Source organism: Acinonyx jubatus, chromosome A2, assembly GCF_027475565.1.
Source record: "Acinonyx jubatus isolate Ajub_Pintada_27869175 chromosome A2, VMU_Ajub_asm_v1.0, whole genome shotgun sequence".
Classification (NCBI taxonomy): domain Eukaryota; kingdom Metazoa; phylum Chordata; class Mammalia; order Carnivora; family Felidae; genus Acinonyx; species Acinonyx jubatus.
In genome coordinates, this window is record NC_069383.1 from 32735713 (window position 1) to 32759896 (window position 24184).

The 24184-nt window shown below is 40.0% G+C and overlaps 1 protein-coding gene across 7 annotated transcripts in view; it reads left to right on the top strand.

The window, feature by feature from the left end:
• CTTNBP2 (cortactin binding protein 2) overlaps nucleotides 1-24184 on the top strand; it is a 163899-nt gene that overhangs the window by 51455 nt on the left and 88260 nt on the right. The window contains exon 2 of one of the 7 annotated variants that reach the window (XM_027075336.2): nucleotides 3460-3534. The exons of the other annotated variants lie outside the window; for them this stretch is intronic. The gene's annotated coding sequence lies outside the window, so the exon portion shown is untranslated. The remainder of the gene's footprint in view (nucleotides 1-3459; nucleotides 3535-24184) is intronic. 7 annotated transcript variants of the gene reach the window in all.

A 24184-nucleotide genomic window follows, 5' to 3' on the forward strand; every position in this document is an offset into this window, starting at 1 on the left:
CACACTGAGCAGTCTCAATTACTTAGCATTCATCCTCATAATTCACATTTCCTGCTGCAAAACACAGCTTTCCCCAGTGGCAATGGAAATAATTGCCCACAGGAGAATTCCAGACTGCTTTCCAAAGAGCTAGAACCATACTCTGCCACCGAAGCAAGCGATAACCATGTAAGATGACCCTACACCATCCCAGGGATGTGCTTATAGATTATGCACCTGTGTGCTAATAGTTTACATGTGTGAGGAGGTCATTGTTGGGGGGGGTGGAAAGGACTTATTTATTCATTTTTGATCTTGTGATGTGCCTGACCCCACTGTGATGCTGGGGGATGCTGATGGGAATCAGAAATAGCCCTTCTCCCTTGATTCGTTGACACAGGAGTTGGTTGTGACCCAGGGTTCTACTCTTCACAAAAGGTACTTTTTCCCATCTAGGCTATTTCTGGAACTAGAAATGTTTCAAAAGCCTATGGGTTCAGTAAACTTGTGTTGCTTAGTTATGGTATTGTGCTTTTCAGTCTTCAAAACCTTTAAAATATGCCCTGTTTATGAAATGTATGAACAGGTGTTCATGTATGTATGTGTATATATTTGTGTGTACATATATACACATACACATGTATAATGTGTGTGTTAATTTTTATACTCTACATAACTTAGAGTGAAACTTTCGGAATCAGGAGAATAGGTTGAGTTGTAACTTTAGAAGTTGAGATTAATTAAATTTGATGATTTGGTCAATGTAATTTGTTATTGGAGTTAATTATAAAAATATTTGATGGGTAAAGGCTGTTTTTAAAACCATCTTCGGGTGATTTCGTAGAAGTAAAGATGTGTTACTCGGTGGGACCTGAGGTATTGTGCTGTGGATGACAAACTGAGGTATGGTAGGGTGGGGCTGTGTGGCTGGGGTCCAGTCACTAACAGGACTGGAGTGGAAGGTAGAACCAGGACCAGGCTCCGCTCTGCCATGTGACTCCTGAAGTCAGAGGTTTGACCTTATTTCTTCTCGAGATAGAAGTAGCATTTTTATTACACTAACTGTGTGGCTAGAATGCTCATAAGAGCACTTTAGTAAGAGTAAAGTGGGGGGACCTATGTAGCTCAGTTGGTTAAGCATCTTAGCTCAGCTCAGGTCATGATCTCGTGGTTTGTGGGTTCAAGCCCCACATCAGGCTCAGAGCCTGGAGCCTACTTCAGATTCTGTGTCTCCCTCTCTCTGTCTGCTCCTCCCCTGCTTACGTTCTCTCTCTTTCCTCCTCCCTTCCTCTCCCTCTCCTTCTCTTCCTCTCCCTCCCTCTCCCTCTCTTTCTCACTCTCTCAAAAGTGAATAAACATTAAAAAAAATAAAAACAAGACTAAAGTGTTTGGATCCCCTTAGAACGAATAACCTACTAGCACATTAAACAGAGTGATTTGTCACGTTATAAGTGTGTTGAAGTATTTCATTTATTGTGATCCCTTTAGCTGTTATTAGAGGATTTTACTAACCTATAAGATGCTCTATTAAGGCAGTTCTGTGATATTAATACAGAGCTTTGGAACTAAGTCCAGACTTTGCCTTTATTGGCTGTGAGACTTTAGGAAATGTCTTCCTATTCCTTAAATCTCATTTACCACTTTGACAAGTGGGGTATAAATAACCATCTTAATATGGTTGCCAGGATTTAATGAGGCTACATATGTAGATTCTAATAGTAATAGCTAATGGTTACCTGGCTCTCATGATGTAGACAGGGTGAGGGGTTGGGGGAACATATTGTGGGAAAAAATTACTAATCGTGATGAGATTTTGTACCAAGAGAATAATAGGTAGGTTTTTAGTTTAGGTAGGTGTTTAGAGAAGGCCTTAAAATGAGTTTTAATGTTTCTCTGGGAAATGGCCATGAACCTGTGGAAATTGCATTTTGGAGGATTTTTTTTAAAGCTCCCATTTGGAATGTTCATATACATTATTAAGCAAAAACGTAGAAAACTCTTTAAAGAAGTGAAGAAATTCTGAATAATAAAATGATACAATGCTTCCCAGCTGCTACATAAATGCATATTATTAAAAAGACTTATAAGAACAAGTCTAGAGAAGTAAGTCCTGAAATCTTTATCCTAATTCAGGTTTCTCTCAGTATCTTATATGCCACTGTTTTCATTAATATTTTTGTAAGGGCAAAATCAAAGGCTATATATAATAGTTGAACCCCTGAAATGAATGAAATAGTACATTTTTCAAGCTAGATCACTTGTTAAATAGCTGATCATTTTTTGAGGGGGAAAAAAAGATTGAATTCAGATCTATAAATCCTTTTAATAAGTAGGAGAGTTTTCAAATATTGGGCCTGTGATTAATGCAGAACTAATATATGTGAATGAATTTTTAAAATTCTTCCTGTTCCTTCTGTAATGATTGAATAGTGTATAAGGAAAAGGATTGCCTGTGGTCCAAGGTATGTCCTCAAACAAGACATCAGATATCACATACAGCTATTTTAATAATAACGTTAACTTTACACACCATACTCATGTTTTGTGCTATGTATTCTTTATAACATGCTCCGTTTTACTAAATGGGAAACTGAAGCCACTGTTAACTCTCCAGTTGTCTTAGTGGCTGAACTCTGGTCTTTAGGCTCAGAGTCTAGTCTTTTCCCATTTCACCATGATTGTTGCTAACACCAAGAATGGACTGTGATGCTTGGAGGATTTGTAGAAAGCATTAAACTGTTCAGTGCTACTGAGCAACTTGTTAATGTGGTACTTACCTCTAGGTTGAATCTGTGTGTCTCCCCTCAGGAAGTTGTATCTCTTAGGCCAATATTCCAGTTATCTATTGCCACATCACAAACTACACCCAAATTTCCTGATTTTAAATAATGATTTGTTCCTGTCATCGTCTTTGTAGGTTGGCTGGCCTCAACTAGGGTATAGAGTGGTAGGGTGGGGCTGAGAAGGGAAAGGTCAGATGAAAGGGGACCTTGTTGGCCACAGCCTTAGGTGGATGGCCACCTTTCTGGTGCCTCTAGACCATCCTTTGTATAGAGGTAGTTGGTAGAGAGATTGGTCAGGGAAAATGACAGGAAGAGTATAAGAGCAAAGGAGGTAGCCAGGGTGTACCATGAGAGGAGAAGCAGAAATCAGAAAGAATCTGGAAAGATCTGTCAGTGAGGGTTAGTGGTTGTGACATTAAAGTTTATTAGGCTTACAGATGTTAACAAGTGACCATTTTGTTGTAATTGTTGGTATTGTCATTACAAAAGTGTGGAGTTTAGTGCTTTGTTATTGACAAATTTGGGGGTTGCAAGGAACAGAAACCAAATAGCTCCCAAGAATATATTGGCTCATGTAATTGAAAAGTTACAGGAGTAAGTCTAGCTTTTAGGAATGGCTAGCTAGACTCAAGGACTCAAATGATGTCGGTCAGCACTTAGTCTCACTCTCTCCATTTCTCAACTCTGATTTCTTCAGGTTAACTCTTCTCAGGCAAAAGAATGGCCCTGGTTTCTCTGAAAAGTACAGCGCTGGTAGAACTGGAGGATTAAGGTACCTTCTACAAGAATTACATTTATTAACCCTCTCAGTATTCTTAAAGATCACTCAGTTTTATAAAGAGAAATATGTGAAGGAAAAAAAACCCATGAAATGATAAAAATTTCAGCTCTACATAGCGATCGGAATGACCAAAGTCCAAACAATGAGAACACTAAATGCTGGTGAAGATGTGCAGCAACAGCAGGAGCTGTCTTTCCCTGCTGGTGGGAATGCAAAATGGTGCAGCCAATTGGGAAGACAGTTGGGAGGTTTGTTATAAAACTAAACATACTCTTACCATACAATCCAGCAATCCATTTCTTGGTAGTTAGCCAAAAGGGTTGAAAACTTATGTCTATGCAAAAACATGCACAGGGATTTATAGGAGCTTTATTCATAACTGCCAAAATATGGACACAACCAAGACATCCTTCAGTAGTGAATGGATAGGCTGTGGTACATGCAGACAATGGCATATTATTTAGTGCTAAAAAGAAATGAGCTACCAAGTTATGAGAAGATGTGGAGAAACCTTAAATGCATCTTACTAAGTGAACAAAGCTAATGTGAAAAGGCTATATACTGCACGATTTGAAGTCTATGACGTTATGGAAAAGGCAACAGAGTCAAAAGATCAGTGATGTGGCAGGAGTGAGGAGGGGAAGAGGGATGATTAGGTGGAGCCCAGAGGACTTTTGGAGCAGCAAAACTGCTCTGTATGACCCTATAATGATGGATGTATGTTATACAATTGTCCAAACCCATAGAATGTACAAGACCAAGAGAACTCTGAGGTAAACTATGGACTTAGGGTGATGATGTGTCGGTGTAGGTTCATCAGTTGTAACAGATGTACCACTCTGGTGGGGGGGAGGTGTTGGTAATGGGAGAGGCTATGCATGTGTAGGGGCAGAGGTGGGTGGGAAATCTCTGTATCATCCTCTCAATTTTGCTGCGAATCTTTAAAGAGTGCTTTAAAAAATAGTCTTTAAAAAGTTTTTAGCAGTAGTTCTTAGCTTGCTAATTCAAGGATGTGACCTGAGCTTAAAACTTGAAGTAACAGGAAGAAGTAGGAACATCAGTCTTAGTAATGAAGCCTCCTTCAACCAATGCTGCAGCCTAGACTTAGCCTGGGTAATTTATAAGTGGTATATAATTTATCCTCTCTTACTGAGTGTGTAAGTGTGACACACTGAGTGTGTAAGTGTGACAGTGTTCAGTGTACTGAACACTGGTCATTGTGTCAGTCAACTTGCTATGCACTGTACATTAAGTATCTCCTTAAGCTTTTCAACAAGGCTATGACCTAGGTATTATAATCTCGGTTTACACATGAGAGACTGAGGCTAAGGATGTTTAGCAACTTCGCAGAGGCCATCGAGCTAGGAAATTCTACCGCCAAAATTCAAATCCAGGCGGTTGGAAACCAGAGTGTCCATTCGGGACTGAATTAGGTGGCTTTGCATCTCTAGAATCTCCAATTTCTTTCCAAAAGCTCGACCAGACCCTTTAGCCTTAAGCAAGGTGAGCCTTGTGAGTTGGTGTACCTGTCTTTCATGTGGACAAGACACACTGATAACTTACTGTGCTGACCTTGGGGCTGAGAGGGAAGGTGGCTCTTGCAGCTACTTTTCGACGCCACTTGAGCTGCCCCTCCGTGGGGAGGTTTGTTGGTTAGAGCGTCCATCCACGCATGACAGCTGGCCTGCTTAGGTTCGCAGTTCCACCTAAGGAAGTAAGGACGGTAAGCAGTTTTTCCTTTTATTGATGCTGGCAATTATCTGAGGACAGTAGGAAAACTGGATCGCTGTTACATAACTTGAGGCATTTCCAAGAGGCACCTCTAAATAAACAAAGCCTCAACCTTTTTTGCTTGTGTAGCTTTTGAAGGGCCAGAATTATTTTATCTTGAGGACATAAGTAAACCCAACCTAGCACCTTCCCTGTGGACCAAGGAATTAGTCTGTGTATTTGTGCTCAAAATAAAATAGAACAAGTTATGGCAACTCATCACGTGCTGAAAGCAGTAGAGTCGAATGGTCTGAGTGAGATTTCTCCAGATGTCAAGATATTTATGATCAACACTTGAAAAAGTAATGTTTGTTCATTTTTAAATGTTAATTTTACTATAGTTCTTTTATAAATTGACATAAATACTCTGCCTCAGACTAGGTACTTACCTTGAATTCTAAGCAACCAATTCAACCAATTTTAAGTTGTCTTTCATAAGGAAGAGAAGAGAAATCAGTTTGTTTAGATCTGTGCTTTGTATCATTTCCTAACTGGAGTGAATTATAAAAGAATCTTAAGGAGGAAGATAAAAAGGAAATCAGCATAATTTCCTGGTTCAGAATCAGACTGTCTTCTCATTTTTTTTTTTAAAGGTACCGTATTGTTTATTCTAAGCTTATATCACACACCCCTAGCCAAATATATTTAGGAAAATAAATTCCAAAGTCAGTCCGTTTGGTTGGGCCATCATTAAGATGTTTTTGTATTTTTTTGGGGGGGGGGGGACAGGGTATAGTTTAAATAAGAATGAATTGTGTCTAAAGATATTACTGATTAACTTTTTTCCTTCTAGCTGGAAATTCTTAATTGGAGTGCTCGATTTCAAAGCAGCAAAGCTGGTCTATTCAGTACTGACACTACTGATGTACATTTAAATTCATAAAGAATTGATTGATTATTGTATACAAGGTCAGTGCTCATGATAAACATAAGTATGGCCCAGTCTCCTTGTAGTTGACTTCCTGGCTTTGGAGGGGAGAGGGAAGGGGGAGAGTTTGAAGCAAATAACTCAGTTGTGGTGATGCAGAAATGTTTGGGTAGGAGCCACACACATTGTACAGTGGGGGCACAAAGAGGGGTTCGGCACTGGGCGGGGGGGGGTCAGGAAAGGCTTCACGTAGAAAGACACACTAGAAACTGGCTCTCATAGGAAGAATACAACTTACCGGCTATATACACAGAGACCTGCAACAGCACAGCGAAGTCAGGGCCTTGTAAATAGTTTTGTAGTTGAAACTTGTTTTAAAAATTAACCCAGGATTTGTTTTAATCACATATGGTAAGACACAAACATGGAAATGACTGTCGTAGGGGGAGAATTTTTTATACTCTGGTCCCTAGAAGTAGGCCCAGCATTGCCAGACAGGGCCACATGGGGAAGCACCGGGATCAGTCTGGAGGCAGAAGGAGTGAGGCAAAGCATGGACAAGAAGTCTTCATTGTGGTTTCCATGGGAAGGAATGGGTAAGGCAAGGTAAGCAGACTTATGAATACTTTCAGGAGGCTCCAGGGTGGAGAGACTGCCCCTCTTTGTTGAGTACCTGGCTGTACCTGGCCGGGGGGTGATGGTTAGGGCAGGGGAGAGTGGCTGCATGTGTGAGAGTCTGCTAAAGGAGGCAGACAGAGGGGCCATGGGCCCTGCATTGGTTGGTTTGCATCTAGAGGTCACAGTCACAGGAGAGTCATGGGCTGTCTTTAACAACTGGCTAGCTCTGGGAGGAATCTCTCTCCCTAGATGCCAGAATATGAAGAATACAGAAAATAAGAAAATGCAGTTATTAGAAATCTTAGGAGGTAAAGAGGAGGAGGGTGGGTGCTGGTATGTAAAAAAGGAGAGTAGAGGGTTGCCTGGGTGGCTTAGTCAGTTAAGCATCTGACTCTTGGTTTTGGATCAGGACCTGAACTCACAATTCGTGGGACTGAGTCCTGCATTGGGCTCTGCACTGGTGGTGCGGAGCCTGTTTGGGAGTCTCTCCCTCTCTCTCTGTCCCTCCTCTGCTTGCTTTCTCTCTCTCTCTCTCTGTCTCTTTTTCCTTCTCAAAATAAATAAACATTGAAAAAATAAGAGTAGAGATAGAATAAGAGGTCAGATCATGGAGGACCTTCATGAAAGTTTGGGCCTTATTGTTAAGTAATAAGAACTCTGGACAGATTTTGATCAGTTCCTTACACCTGCATTTTGGAGTAATCCTTCTTAGGAGCAAAGAGCAAGATTGATTGGAGAGACAGAGGTGTGGAGACCAAGCAGGAGATTGTTGCAAGTGTTAGTATGAAGGTGACAAGGGGCCAGAGGAAGGCAGTGATGGCTGGGATAGTTGGGAGGGGACACATATGAGGAATTCTTGCAAGGCAGCAATGATGAGCCTGGACTGACTGGCTGTGGGTACGAGAGGAGTGAAAGTGGTTTCTCTGTTGACACTCAGGTGAGTTTGTAGTGTGGTGGTACCACAGCCCAGACAGGGAATATGTAAGGTAAAGGTGTCCAGGGGAGAAGATGAAGAGTTCAGTTTGGTACTTGATGAATTTTCTGGCCTTACTGGAACACCCAGGGTAACCTATTTGGCAGGCAGTTGGATGTAAGGTTCTGAAAGAGGTAGTTTTGGTCAGGGAGGATCATTTGTAGTGCTTGGAGATAAAAGGAAGTAGTAAGGGAAGGTGAGGCATAGATGGGATTAACAACCTTAGAGGGTCAAAGAAACAGTTTCCTTTGAGAAAGGTAATAATGGAGAACTTTGAGATTACTGGGAAGAGACCACAATACGAAGAGGAAAGCAAAGGTGAATGTCACAAGGAGGAGAATGGTGAGTTAGGATCCTAGAGGTTTTGCATGTCCACCATGAAACCAGGGACACGTTGGAGGATAGGCCTCCTTCTTACCACTGTGACTCACTGAACGCATAGTGATCTTGGCTCCTTGGACCCAGGTGAGCTTGGAGGCTTGAAATGTGTACTGGCTTCAGAGTGAGCTATTCATGTGCTTTAGCATTGCTCAGCATTCCGAGAGAGCACAGATGGCAGATGCTGAATGGACCCACGCTTATTACTGTGTAGAGAAGTAACTGAAGAAGCATCTGAAGAAACATGAGCTTTCCACTGGATTGAGAGAAACAGTGCTTGGGGAGTGGAAGATGAACTAGGGGAGAATGCGGTCTCTTTGTAGTTGTGGTAAAGTCTGAGGACATGAGGATGTTGAGGGAGCGTTCTGGTAATGGCTGTTCGAGCCAAGGATATTAAGAAATTGTGGGCTCTTTTCTTTCTTGCTTGCTTTTTTTTTTTTTTTTAAAGCTTATTTTTGTAGAGAGAGAGACAGGGGGAGGGGCAGAGAGAGAGGGAAAGAGACAATCCCAAACAGGCTCCTTACGGTCAGTGGAGACCCTGATGTGGGGCTCAGACTCACGAACCGTGAGATCATGACCTGAGCTGAAGTTGGATGCTTAACTGAGCCACCCAGACGCCCCAAGAAATGGTGAGTTCTGATCCCATTGCTTATCCACATGATTCAGGTGCTCTGGGATACTGGCAATGTTCTGATTGAATACAGAGGACTAAAGTCTTAAATAAGCCACTTTTATGTTTTCTCTTTTTCTAAGTGTTTGAATTAAAAGTGAAAGTGTAATAACCAATAAATACTTCATCCATGGCTAGAATTATATCTTACCAAAAAACCCAAAAAACTTAAATGTGGAAACATCATTAGCCTTTTTCTAACCAGTAGGATTCTTTGACCATTTAGTAATCCAGACTCTTTATCCCCAAAGAGTAGTTCAAATGTAAGTTCTTATTACTACTTCGTGAAACAAAAACATTTTTCAATTAATTCAGACTGAGAAGTGTTTATTTCCTGTGAGGAATAGGCAGCCTTCTAGGCCATAAAGCCAAAGAAGAGTGGTGTTTGTTCTATGACAAGCTTTTGTGATGAAGGAAGAACAGTCCAATGCTTTGCAAAACTCTTAGCTGTTTAGTGGCTCTAATGCCTTCCTGGGTCTCTTCTCCCTCCAAATAATGCATCAGCTCTGAGGACAGTATTTCTTCCAGTGGCTATATGTTTGGTTTCTAATTCTTTGCTCTTATTTCCAAATCTAGTTCTTGACAAAGAGAGGAAAGGAATAGGAATACTTCATGCATAGTGTGTTCCAGTATGTTTTGGGCCTTCCACTCAGATAGGGGCTGATGGGCTTATGAATCCTAGGGTAGACTGTTAGTCTGTCATGGTGCTGATGAATTTCTTGACCTTAGAAGATACTCATGGAGCACTTGCTCTTGGCCTCCTAGCATGATTTTGTGACTCAACATAACCATGGCAAAAATACTATAACCTAGATCACCTTTACAGGTGCATTTATTTGATTATCTTCCTTGAAAGAAAAATAATTTGGTTGCATGTTGTGTACATCATATGTGTTGTGTGTGAAATCTTTTAAAGTCATTTTAACATAGGGAAATAATAAAATTAGGACTGTTCATACTAAATCAGCTTCAAAAAGTATTATTTTGGGAATGGGCTATTAAAATTTTTTTCTTACAAAGGTTGATTTTGCTTTTGTCATTTTGGTGGACTCTTTGTTGATACTGTTATTTATATGTGATAGAGTAGAAATTGTTTCTGTGGATGACAGGCTTAATCTCAAGTACATGTTATCCTTTACTTTTCAAACACAGCTGCAAGTGCCTTGTACCAATATTTAAAAATAGACTTCGCAGGCAAAACAGTCTGTACATTCACAGGCAAGTACAATATGATTTTAGAGCGATCTGCTAAATGCATGGCTATACTAAGTCCACTCAGACATTATCATGATGCCTCATATGTATCTGACAGCTTCTCTTTTATGAATATTGGTGTGTAGTGAGGTCACTTGGTTTGAGCATGAAGCTCTTGTAACCAGGTCTGTGGTTGCGATTCCTATTTGGAACATTTATTGTAGCACAGAGGAGGTTAAATTATACCCGAGGCCTTTCCTTCTGGCCAGCCAGATGAGGGGAGACAGGCACTCCCAGGAATGGGTAAAAGAGTGTGTGTGGATGCCCCATTCCTAGTCCAGTTGCTTGTACGGATGTATGTCTTCTGGGAAGTTTAATGGCATCGTCATCTTGTATATAAGGGACAGACATTCAGATGAAAGGTCATGATTGCCTTTAGTGTGAATGGTAATGTTGTCTACTCTGGCTGAGGGACTGTGACCACAGGCTTTAGTTCTGTCTGATCAACGTTTCTGTGTAACTGATCAGTGTTTTAAGAACTGACATGTTTTGGCAGAGAGTGATGACCTCAGTCCCATCCTAACTGTTATTTTTACTATCCTTGTGTTCTCCATGAATATTAATGGGAGACTGAAGATATTAAAGGACAGAAACAGATGCCTTCAGTAGCTGTTCCAGGATAGAGGGGGTGGGAATGGCAGGGTCCCAATCTCCTTCCTGCAGCAAGTTCCAGTGAGCCCTGTAATGTGCCACCTACACAGATGAGTGGTGTCATCTGCTCGGAGGCCACAGAGGCTTTCAGACTCATGCTCCACTTTCAGTGAGAAAGTGGGTGGCATAGCTTAGAGAAGAGAAAATGGATTCTTACAAGAATAGACTTTAAACATATAGTTCATATCTACTCTTTTCAGAAATTGATCATAGCCAGTCATAAATTGTGTTGGAGACTCAGGAAATGATTGCCATTCATCTTGGTCTAAACTCCTTTGGAAGAGATGCCACAGTTCACTGTTTCATAATGTGTCGCATATATTTACACTATTCTATAATTTATTCTCTATTAGAGACTATTTAAGGTATACTACCCCCTTCCCTTTCTGCTCACAAATGCCCCGTGGAATAGGACTAGGGAAGCTGGTTGCTGGAGAAAAATGGCTCTTGCATAGACATAACTTGAGCTCTCATTGAATAAATGGTGTAATGTAAACAGAAAAGGTCTAGCAGAAACATAAATAGTAAAGCATTTTCACCAATGTGATTTGAGATGGTTAGGCCTGTGATGGATGATTGTATGTTAATACCAACCAACCTATGCATTACAGTTGATGGTTTATAAAGCATTTCACAGCCGTTTTTGTGTCAAGTGCAATGAAGACAACGTTGTGTGATCTACAATGGATTCTCACCCCATTCCTGCAAATGACACTTGTCCTGCTGAGATCTGTTCCTTGAACAAGATCATGTCTTCCCCTCACCTTTGCATAGGTCCCTGGTCCTCTGACTTAAGGGTAGCTAGAGGTGTCTGACCTACAGTTTGTGCATCTGCCACCTGTCCGATGGGCTCACGTTTATTGCAGGCGTATGAGGAAGTCTGCCTCCCGGGACTCTGCTTCCTCCCAGGGCTACCCCAAGATCTATGTGGTGGTCCTTTTCTGGCAACTGCAGTGGATTTCTGGTATGCTGTGGGAAGTAGCAGTAGGTATACATTCTTGCAAGGACTGGGGAACGTTTAATGGTGGTAAAATTACTGGCAGAGTTTGAATAGACTGCTTTCAAACCCTTGACATTCCTTTTCCCGTGATTGTTGTTGATATGGAATGAGTCATCTTCAGCTGGTAGATGGTGAGAATATTAAGAGCTTTCTGTTTAAGTTTTCCAGATGCTCAGCAGTTCTTGCGTTTGGTGAGTTACTCCACGGTGACCAAGGCTGGTTCCGTTGGGAGTTGGGGAGGTGGCTCAGCACTAAGAGCTCTCTCTCCCGTATTCTCTCCCTATGTCCTGGGGAATTGTATTTATAACCAAGTCAACTAATGTTTCTTAGGTTATGAAAAGGACTGTGTTTAAAATTTTTAATCACAACCTCTGCCACAGACATTATGTGTTATATTCTCCCCAGCAGATAAGACACTGCCTTTATTTCGTTGTTTTTCACTTTAAAAATTTTTGGATGGGGTTGGTTATGTTAACAGTGTTCCCACACCCACCCACTGCTGTTTCCACATTTCATTTCTCTAGGCACAAAAAAAATAGGCCTTTCCGGAATTATCATATTGGCAAACTACATTATTCCCGAAATAATTGAAACATTTCAAGGAAGTTACCTTGCATCCCCCTGAGGTTGGCTGGTTTGTTTGGATAATTCTTTATGGGTTCATTTTAGGCAAGATGTTTCATGCTGGTTTTTTTTTTTCCCCCTTGTTATGAGTCAAAAGTCCTAGATGATTAAAGCCTAATAAGAAAATGCTTCTGTGCAGTCATGATGATGTGAATAATACAAAAGTGGGGGGAATACCTGTTTGGGAATTCTCAGAAACAGGAATGTGATCCAGTATACATGAAGTGAGGTTGGGGGTGGGGGGGTGTTGGGTAACTGCAGAATTCCTGCTGGTGTCCTTGGTACAGCAATATTCAGTCCCCATGAGTGGTTAGTTGCTTCTCTTGACAATATCAGACTACAGAAGCCGTATTTTTTCAAACACTTACTTTCAATGGTCAAATAAAATTATACTCTTTTTAATCATTGGGAGCATATTTTCTTACGGGTGTTCTAAGTCATCTCTTTACCAGATGACTATTTTGCTAGTTCCCCAGAATATCTCAAACTTTGATATTTCTGGTGGGATTACTTACTTTGTTGGAAAATTTTGCCAATTTATTCATTATCTAGAAGCTTTAGAAAACGTAAAGAATATGAGTTGGAACTTCAGCAAATGAATGGCTTGTGCAGATTTGTTTATTTTAAGGCTGCATGGTGGTATCTAAATTTACCCTGAAAGTTGAAAAACACATCCATCAATAAGGGCAGAGCTTATAAAGTTAATGGCATAACAGTATCTCCATTCTCTAAATGTGGTGCTTCAGAACACATCATTTGACTTACATTAGAACTGATTTTTTTATGTTAAAGGGTGATGCTGAAATAGGATTCCATTGTACTTTGTTCTGTCTTTGCTTTCTGCTCTGTAATCCTTTAAAACACATCCTTAAAAGAATTCATTATTATTTTCTCTGCCAGCAGAGTGTTGTATTTATGTGTGTTTCTGTACATGTTGGATGACGATTTCATTTCCATCCATAGCGTGTTGATTCTGTTTTACTTCATATACTGTATTTCATGAGTGCACCCTCAGTGCTTGACCTTCCACATCCATGAAGGGGGCTCTAGCATAATGCACAATTAGGGGCACAGGGCTTTTTCCTTAAGGGGTGTGATGCAGTAGAAGAGACAGAAGAGTTGTAAATGCGTGCCTGCACGCCTGAAGACAATCCCCCAGCTCTAAAATGGAAACTTCAGCACTTGACATCTGACTCACAACTTCCCATTTCTCCAGTGAGATAGCCTAAATGATGTAAAAACAGACAAAAACAAGAGAGAACTAGTGGTCATCATTAAAATGATAGCTATTAATGTTTACTCTTGTTTGGGTACCCAGCTAAGTGCCTTACGTGCATTATTTCATTAATCCTTCAAAATAACAAAACCAGAACCCCGGATTGGGTCCTCTGTTATCCTCTCGTTACTGGTAAAGACCGAGGGGAGTAAAATAAACAGCCCAAGGTTACATAGAAGTAGCAGAGTCTATCAAACCCATTTTGTGTGATCTCTCAGCCCACCGTCTGCACTGCTGCACTACCCATGTCCTAAAGGAATACCTGCTATATGCAATGATCATATGACCAGACTGAGGCATAAATGAGCGTTGACTCACTTCCTGGACCCTGTGATGCTCTTCGGGAGGCGGACCTGTAACTTGGTAAGAGCCGGCCAACTGGTACCTACCTGGATCTGGAGAGGCGAGGGCAGACTATGCGATAGGTTAGGGAGTTGCCACCAGAAATCTCTTCCACAAGTGTGAAGGAGAAGCACTAGAAAGCGGCATTGCCAGGAAAGCTGTCTTGGACATCAGTGCCACCCACCGATACTCTGCCAGCACAGACGTTGGCACAGACATGCTCTCGTCCCTCCTGGGCAGGTGCAGCCAGAGAGACTCCTTGTCCTTGACACGCAAGGCCGCCGGGAGGAGCCCCACAGAGGAACCTGTTTCACGGGGCTGTGGCTCTGACTTCTCCTCTCCCCTCTGAGCTGAGAGGAGCACTGCCAAGTAAGTTAGCACCAGTCTGCCCACTGCCCTCTATTAGAGGAGCACTTTAATGGCAACCAGCTGGAGACTAAAGGTGCTCAGAGATTCTACCTGCCCTGCTTACAGATAAACACCAGATCTGGGTTAAGTCCTACTGGTCCAAAGATGGAGTAAAAAGAAAATACCTAAGGCTTATGAAAGATTTTGTAGCAAAGAAGAGGGAAGATAACCTAACATTTAAAATGCAAAGGAACGACCTACATTTGACAAAATTATTATGAGAAGCAAGTAAATTTTAGAAAGTAATTTTTAGACACCATCTGCCTTGCGTCTTAAAATTCAAGGAAACATAGACTTTGGAGTGAGACTGAATGGTGGATGAGCCAGACTGTAATGGAGAGTGAACTGGCTGCAGAGTTGGGGAACAGAGAGCGTAGCCGTTGGAGGCAGATCGCTGGAGTGGGTACTGCCTCCACAGCTCCTGGCTCTACAACCTGTCTCAGGCCCTTTCAGGTTTCTCCTCTGTAAAGTGAGGATGACAGTACTGACAGTGGTTAGAATTTAAAATGCACTAGGAGAATTGAAGCATGTTTTAGCACTAATAGTGAAAAATCAACATTATAAAAAATGAAATCCATAACAAACTTAAGAAGTTCTCCCAGAACCCAGAGGAAAGGATTAAAGTGATAAAGTAGAAACAAAGATACGTATGTTTAGAAGGTGGTGAATGGAGATCCACCAGGAGAAAAATGGATGTTCCTGAAAAACACCAGAACAAATCGATTGGTTGCTGCAAGTGAGATGTAGCAGAATCTTTATGTTAAAAAATCTGTAGGGCAGGAAAATACCAGCCAACACTGGGAATAATCTTAAATGTTACTTACTAATTTTAAAGTTCGAAAAGGAATTAATTGGGCAGAAAAGCAGAAGGTTTACCTAAAAAGGGAGAAAAATCTATCTGGCCTTGGACTTGCTTCTGTGCACTATTGAATGCAGGAGGCAAAGAAACAATATCTAGTGTTGAGAGTTATCACCTAAGAATGTTTTCACCAGACCAGGTGGTGGTCGTGGAAGAAGGAAATAGAAATCATACTCAGATTGACAGAGAAACAGAACATTCTCATCCAAAAGCTGCTTTGAAAAATAAATACCCTAAAGATTTACCTAGTTTGAAATAAGCATTAAGATATTAAGCATGGAAATAATGGTATAACAGTGTAAAGAGAAGCAAGAAGTTGGTTCTTCTTCTCCTTGGTGGGGGCATTGAAGTACTTAGGGGAATCTTCATAGAGTCATCATTGAATGTTGGGCGAAAACTGTTTGCAGAGTTACTCGTGGTTCTGATGAGCAGCCTCGATTGAGAACTGCTTTAACAGTTTTAATCAAGATAAAATATGTACAGAGATAATTAGGAAAGTGGGGATCTTGCCAAAATTTTCTTGTTCTCAGATTTATGCTAATTGATTTTAAAATAGAAAACTTTTGGAAGATACAACAGCAAGATGATTTTCCAGTGGCAAGTCTTAGTTTTATGAAAAAGGCCTCTTTCTTCAAATGTTTGTCTAATTTGTACATGATACCAATCAAAATTATAATTGCTTTTTTTGAGACTTATTTTATCAACTTCTAAATTTCATCTAGAAGAATAAGCTGGTAGTATAACAAAGGAATTTTTAGAAACTGATATTGTGAAAGAGGCTTGTCCTACTCGTTGGTAGGATTTAATAGTACAAATTAAACATTTATACTGGCAAATTCTGAATAGGAAGATAAAGGAAACAGTGGAAGGTTCAAAAACAGAGCCAGTATTGTAGAGATAATACAGCTCATAGTGATAAAAGGGACAGTTTATCACAAAGACATAAATGTTTATGTGACGAGTAATAGAGCCTCAAAATACATGAAGCAAAACTTGGTAAATTTAAAGGGAAAAATAGACAATTTCATAATTACAGATTTTAATACCTATTTTGGTAGTTGATAGAACAAAAAGTAGTTATTAGGGGAAAAACAGTAAAAACATAGAAAATATGAATAACACACTCTATCAACCATCTTGATTAATTGACATTTGTAGAATGTATTCAGTAACCTCAACAGAGTTAAATGAGAAACCAGTAAGGATAAGGCATTAAAAAAATACATCCAAATATCTGGAAACTTCTGAGAAAAACATCTCTATAATTCATGTGTCAAAGACAAAATCACAGTAAAATTAGAAAATAATTTGAACTGAATGACAGCAAAAATGCATCAAAATATTTGAGATACACCTCAAACAGTACTTAGGGAAAAACTTATTGCTTTAAATGCTTACATTTATTTTTCTTATTTTTTTTGAAAGTTCATTTATTTATTTCGAGAGAGATCGCAAGCAGGGGTGGGGCAGAGAGAGAGGGAGAGAGAATCCTAAGCAGACTCCGCGCTGTCAGCATGGAGCCAGTTGTGGGGTTTGAACTCACGAACCAAGGTCATTACCTGAGCCGAAACCAAGAGTCAATGCTTAACTGACTGAGCCACCCCGATGCCCCTAAATGCTTGCATTTAAAAGGAGAAAGATCTGGGGCACCTGGGTGGCTCAGTTGGTTGAGTGTCCGACTTCAGCTCAGGTCATGATCTCACTGCTCATGGGTTCGAGCCCCACAGTGGCCTCTATGCTGACAGCTTGGAGTCTGGAACCTGCTTCAGTTTCTGTCTTCCTCTCTCTCTGCCCCTCACCCACTCATGCTCTGTCTGTCTCTCTCTCAAAAATAAATAAACATTAAAAAATTAAAATAAAATAAAAATAAAAGGAGGAAGATCTAAAAATGACCTAAGGTTCTGTTTTAAGAACCTTATAAAAATATAAAATATTATAATTTATAATATTATAAAAATATTATAATTTATAATTTATAAAAATATAAAAATATAAAAATAAAGGAGGAAATATAAAAATATAAAAATAAAAGGAGGAAGATCTAAAAATGACCTAAGGTTCTGTTTTAAGGTTCTGTTTTAAAGAGGGGGGAATAAAGTAAACCCAAAGTAAGTAGAAGGAAAAAAATATTGTTAAAGAGCAGCAATCAGTGAAATACAAAATAGATAGTAGAGAATATAAATGAAGCCCAAATCTGGATAATTAAAAAAATCATCAAAATTGACATATTCCTGGGGCGCCTGGCTGGCTCAGTTGGTAGAGCATGGTCTTGATCTCAAGATTGTCAGTACAGGACCCACATTGGGCATAGAACTTACTTAAAAGGAAGGAAGGATGGAAGGAAGGAAGGAGGAAAGGAAAAGAGAGAGAGAGAAAGAAAGAGAAGGAAAGAAAAGAAAAGAAAAGAAAAGAAAGAAAGAAAGAAAGAAAGAAAGAAAGAAAGAAAGAAAGAAAGAAAGAAAAGAAAAGAAAAGAAAAGAAAAGAAAGAGAAAGAAAATTGAGATTTTCCTAACATGAGCAAGAACACAAAAGAACCCAAATCACCGATACTGGGCATGAAAACAAAGGATTATCACTACAGAGCCCATAGATTTCACAGAGATAGTAAGTGAATACTATAAACAACTTGAACATCCTAGATGAAATGGGCAAATATCTTGAAAACTATGACTTACAAAATTGCTAAAAGAAATAAAAAATCTAAATAGTATCATATCTATTTTAAAAATTCATTAGGAAAAACCTTTTTCAAAGGAAGACTCCAGGCCTGGATGACTTCACTGGTAAAAGCTATCAAACGTTCAAAAAATAAATATTGTTAATATGCACAAACCTTTTCAGAAAATACAAGCAGGGCCATCACGGCCCATTTCATTTTATGGGGTTAGCAGTCCTCTACTCCCCAAACTGGCAAAGATAGATTAAAAAATAAAGAAGAAAATATAGACCATTATCTCTCATAACTACAGATACAAAAAAACCACTGCTGGTGGTGAGAATATAAATTGGCAAACTCTCTGAAGAGGAATTTGGTAATTTCAGAAATCATCAAAATATTTTTATTCTTTAATCCAGTAAAGAATAATGGATATAATACCACAATGGATTTCTCTAATAAATGTTCCCAGGGGGTTACCTCCACATATATTAGAACAATCAAAAACTAAGTGATAAACAGTGACATTTTCTTAAATATGTTAGATTTGTGCAATACTATTAAAAATATTGATATAAGTTATTGAAATGGGAAATAGCAAATTAAATGGGAAAGGCTACTTAAACGTATTTGCTTAGGTTCTTGATAACTATTTTTAATACATGCTTAAAATAATTTGTAGAATGTAAGGCAAGCTTAATAGTGATTGTCTTCTGACAATTGAATTATGGGTGGTAGTTTTCCCCCCTTAACAGTATTTTCCCACACTGCATAGTGAACATGTATTATTTTATATAAAAATATAAAATAGTTCAAATATTAATAAATTTTTGGATAGTTTTTTTATTGTTGAATAATGCGTCTTTCATGAAATTTAATAGTGCCTCTTTCATGAAGGCTTTAAAATTATTTTGTTTTGCAGTGCTGGGGTGGCTTAGTTGATTAAGTGTCCAGCTTCAGCTCAGCTCATGATCTCACAGTCCGTGAGTTTGAGCACCACATTGGGCTCTGTGCTGACAGCTCAGAGCCTGGAGCCTGTTCAGATTCTGTGTTTCCCTCTCTCCCTCTCCCTCTCTCTCTGCCTCTCCCTCACTCATGCTCTGTCTCTCCTCTCTCAAAAATAAGCAAACAGTAAAAAAAAATTAAAGCACGCGCACGCATGCACACACACACACACACACACACACACACACACACACAGGACACCTGGGTGGCTCAGTCAGTTAAGCATCCGACTCTGGATATCAGCTCAGGTCATGATCTCACAGTCCCTGAGTTTGAGCACCACATCGGGCTCTGTGCTGACAGCACAGAGCCTGGAGCCTGCTTTGGATTCTGTGTCTACCTCTGTGTCCCTGCTCTGCCCCCACTCACGTCCTCCCTTCCTCCCTACCTCCCCCGCCCCCCCCTCAAAAATAAACATTAAAAAATTTTTAAATTAAAACATAAAATGATTCTGGTTTCTTATATGAAAAGCTCATTTATAATTAACAGTCCCCGGTTATAGAAACGATTACTTCTTTTAACCTTAAGTAACTAACTGGTATGTGTGGAGTATTCTGCTCGTGGTTAAGTTAGAGAGGCATGAAAGGCATGGTTTTAACTGTCTAGTATAGTTAAAGATACAGCTAACTGTAGCAATTAAATGCCTATGGCAGAGTTGGCAGGTAGGTTCATCTGTGTCCCACTTCTGATTGATGGGTGGTGGCTGCCTGGAGGTATGAATTAGGACAAATTGTGAGTCTTTTCCTGGATTCAGCTTCCAGTGTATCGGTAACTTAATAATGTCTACTCTGAGCAGAACAGGACAGTGTGGCACTGTGTGCCTTTCTTGAGCCAGTTAGGGAATAAAGGTAATCTTATTTTTACTGGTGTGCATGGGCCACGTATCTGGCCGAGATGAGCACTGATGGATGTGTGCTAGATGGAAAGTGGCATATGTGGTCAAAGTAAAGAGTTGGAAGGTTACTTCTGAGAGATTTGTGTGAAACCAAGCCATTTCATGGATTTTGTTAGACTGGTCTTCGTTTCTGAGAGAAAGCTGGTGGTTTATTGAAGTATTACTTGTAAATTTTAGCCTTAGGAATCAAATCTAAGTCTGTCTTGATATATGATTCATAATACACATTATGTATATTCCTGGCATGACAGTTTCCACACATTCAGGTTATTATGTTTATGAGCAGGTACAACACTAGTTGGCAGAAAGGTTGAGGAAAGAGGGCCGGAGGAGAAAGAGCAGGAAAAAAATAGGCCTCTTTGACTTGCTACTCCAGTGTGGTGTGGCAGATCATGTGACACCCTGGCACGCCTTCATTTCTGTGCGCTGTGTGTGTCTTGCCACATATAGTGAAATGAACGTTTCAGACTTTTTGGCATTTAATAAATAATCCATGGGGTTATATTTTGTTCCTGGCTGGTGAATTTCTAAGACTTTGCAATCAGTGAAGGGCAGTGACTGGGTTGCAAAACATTGCTGGTTTACCCTCTGCCATCCATCTACCTGCTCTGTGTGTGTGCGTGTGCATTGTATATGAAGGCATAAACAAACTCCTACGTTTTCTGCCCCTCTTAGAGTGAGAGTGAGCTCTGAGGACATGGCTTATCTCTGGCTTCCCATTCCCTTTTAGTTACAAGTGGGATTTTTTTTTTTCCCTTTCTTAGAAGAGCGCTTCATTTTTTTTTTTTTTTTTTTTTTGTCTAGGTGTACTTGAAATCTTTTCCAATAAGATAAATTAAGCGTAAGATAGGTAAATTTTTATGTTGGCTGTTTGGAAGAATCTCAATGTATTTTCCATCCCTCTTGAATTGGAATAATAGTATTTCGGGGTTTGAGAGGAGTGTGACAGTGTGAAAGTCAGTGATCTTCCTGATCTTTGAGACCCCTGGGCCCCATTTCTACCACATGTTTTTTCAGCCTACATTTGAAACACAGCCAGAGACACAGATTTCACTCCAGTCCAATGCAGCTTATTGTATCTCTAGAACAGCTTTGGCCCTTGAAAATTTTTTTTATTATCGTGGCTATCATTGTATTGTTTGGGAGTAAATACCTCTTTAAACCGAGATGCCTTCAGATATTGAAAGAATGCAGTCATACCTCTGTAAATCCTTTTAAGCGTTCCTGTTTTCCTTTTACTCTTACAATTCAGTTCTGTTCTCAGGTCCTTTTTGTATTGATCGTTATTTAAATATTTCACCCAGAAGTGAGCCCAGTAGTCCAGGAATTGTCTAGTTCTGATCTCTTTTTTCTATTAATTAATGAAGCTTGGAAATGAGTTGCTGGCTTGACATGTGGGGGAGGAACAGTTTCCATTTTATTGTTCACTCCTTGAGATAGTGTTGGTCGCAACCCCTAAGGTTTTCATACTTCTGTGTTTGACCTCAAGAACTGACTCCTATTTATTCCTGAGAAAGTCCATCTTGTCAGATTGGGCTCATCATTTCAACCATCCTTTGTGGTTTTATGCGATTGGCACCCAAGATAGTGGCAGCTGTGTTGAGTAGGCTCAAGCTGAGGACAGAATTTCTTAGTCTTACAGTTAGATCTGTATTAATGCTTTAAAACATTTTTAAAAATGTGAATTAAAATAGTGGCTGTCTGTTGGACTTAATTTTAAGAGAAAATGAATATAAAACACATAGCAATAAATAATGTCTCAATAAAAGTTATCTTTTATTAGTATTTTTTAAATGTTACAAAATCATTTTGACTTTTCATAAGATAAAATAATTTTAGCTATATATTTTTTTAGTGTTTATTTATTTTGAGAGAGGGTGGCAGAGTGCAAGCAGGGGAGGGGCAGAGAGAACAGGAGACACAGAATCTGCAGCAGGCTCCAGGCTCTGAGCTATCAGCACAGAGCCTGCCTGATGTGGGGCTCAAACTCACGGACCATGAGATCATGACCTGAGCTGAAGTTGGACACTCAGCCAACTAACCCACCCAGGTGCCTCCCCAGCCATATGTTTTTAAATGTTTTTTAAAATTAATTGGTGGTACGTTTTAATTGTGCCCCACAATGCATGCTTTAGATTTTTTTCCTAAGGAAGTTACATGCTCTGGGGCAAGTTGAATATTTAAGTTTTTTTCCTTGTATTATCACTAATCAGGTGTAATCTAGTTCATTTGGTCTCGTCGAACAATGAAAGCCAAAAGTAAGAACACTTTGTCAAATCTTCTTCTAATAATGGCCATGTTTTTCTTTATTTCTTGACAAGATCTTATAAAACCTCAGATTATGATTGAAATTATATTTTTATCAAGGTAGCTAGGTTTAAGGGTTCCTTTAAAAGCCTGTTTTCATAATTATAGTCTGTGTCTTTATAATGACTCATTTTCCTGAAATGCATTTCATTCTCAAGTAATTCTGATGCATAAACCAAGAAGTTATCTGCACATTCAGCTTTTCCTTTTTTTAGGGAAAGGCCTCTTCATACCCAGTATTAGAAACATCAAGCCATTTTTTGTTACATGATCTCCTTAAATATTAAAACTTGTATGTATTGTTGACCTGCCCTTACCAAAAGTAACTTAGTACATTAAGAATTAAATAGTGTGTTATAAACTAACGTGTCCTGAAAAAGGTAAGCATTTTTTCAAGAATGTTAAAGGAATAAGCATTTAATAGTTGAAAAAATGGGTAAAATTAAGCAATTTCAATTGGCTTGGGCATGTGTTCAGTTATAGATGCTTGCCTAAATCCAAATTAAGCTAAACTCTAAAACTTGAGACGGGCAAAAGAGGAGGAAGTGGCAGGGAGGGTTAGTGTTTAGTGGGAAGTTACCTGGGCTAAGGAGGGGAAGGTGTCCCAACCTGCCAGCATCACATGGACAAAGGCATGAGGTGTGTGTGTGTGTGTGTGTGTGTGTGTGTGTGTGTGTGTGTGTGTGGCGGCGGGGTGGGGGGGGAGGTTGCTTAATAGTGGATATGGAAGCATTGAGGGCTGTAAGCAGAAAAGTGACTGAGGTTTCCTTAGAAAGGTATTCTGACAGTTCTGTGGTAAGCAGAATGCCTCTATTAGATACAATCCAGATTTGGGGTGTAGTTAGTACAAAGAGTCATGAACCATAGAAAACCAGCTGCTACCCGCTGTGGTTTTCCTGAAACTGCTCTTGCCTTGTTTTAGATTGGAGAGTTAATTGAGTCCTTCCTGGGATCCCCTAATTCTGCCTCAGGCATTGGGTAAACTACTACTTGGTCATCATTTTCTTAGGAATTAGTTCTGCATAGAGGAGTCTGACATTGGCCTGACTTACTCCTCAGGTTCCTGGTAAGATTATCCCTTTGGGAAGAAACTTGACTCCCATGAACAGGGAAAATGGCATGAGCTCTTTCCTTAGAGGGCTCTGGGTTGCAAATTACATTTTCCTAAGTCTGTTGGATGCTACATTTATCTGCGCAGCAAGAATACATTACATACCCATTGTCTGTTCTATGGTGGGTTGAAAGCATGTCAGCTGAATAAAAATGCCCCTACTTGAAAGGAGCTCAAAGCAAAAGGTTTAAGAGAAGACAGCCCTACTAGGCTCAGAGTGACTAGACTCTTCCCATATAGAGATTACCAACTGGGTGTCCTGTCATCTTGTACTCCCACATTTTGTTTAGATGAAAATGTATGAGTGTTTCCTATAGACTGGGTTGGGCCATGAGCACCAAAGAGTGGGAATGAGATTGATTCAGGTCCTGTTCAGTAGACAAGTCTGGAGAACATGGCACCTCAGTTGGCAAAAACTAGATTCTAGATGCTACATAAGCAGTGTATGCAAGGCTGGCTTCCTGAGTGTACGACTCGTGCAGTTGCAGAGGGCCATGCACTTAGGAAGGCCTCCTGCTTGCTTAAATGGTATGCTGTCACCATCTTGAAATTTGTAATTTTTGAACAAAGAGCTCTATGTTTCATTGTATAGTGGGCCTTGCAGATTATGTAGTCAGTCCTAAATTTATGACCTGCATTGAGGGAAACTATGACTGAAGAGACCCAGCAGTGGGAGAGGAGATGGTGGCCTCTAAAGTCACCGCGTACTTCATAGGGAAAAGCAGGCTTTAACTATTCACCATACTCGGTAAGGCTAGTCTTCCAACTGAACCAGTCACATAGAATGTTCCTGCTCCCTTCACCTCCATCTTTATCATCTACCTCCTGTCCCTTCCAACACAGAACTACTTATTGGAGAACCACTTATTAGAAAGAGGGGGAGCAGATGTGTGTAAAGGGAGAGAGGTTTTCATAAGCCCTCCTTTCCCACGTGGTACATGTTAACTTGCAGCAGATCCTAGCTGGGGAAGGGAA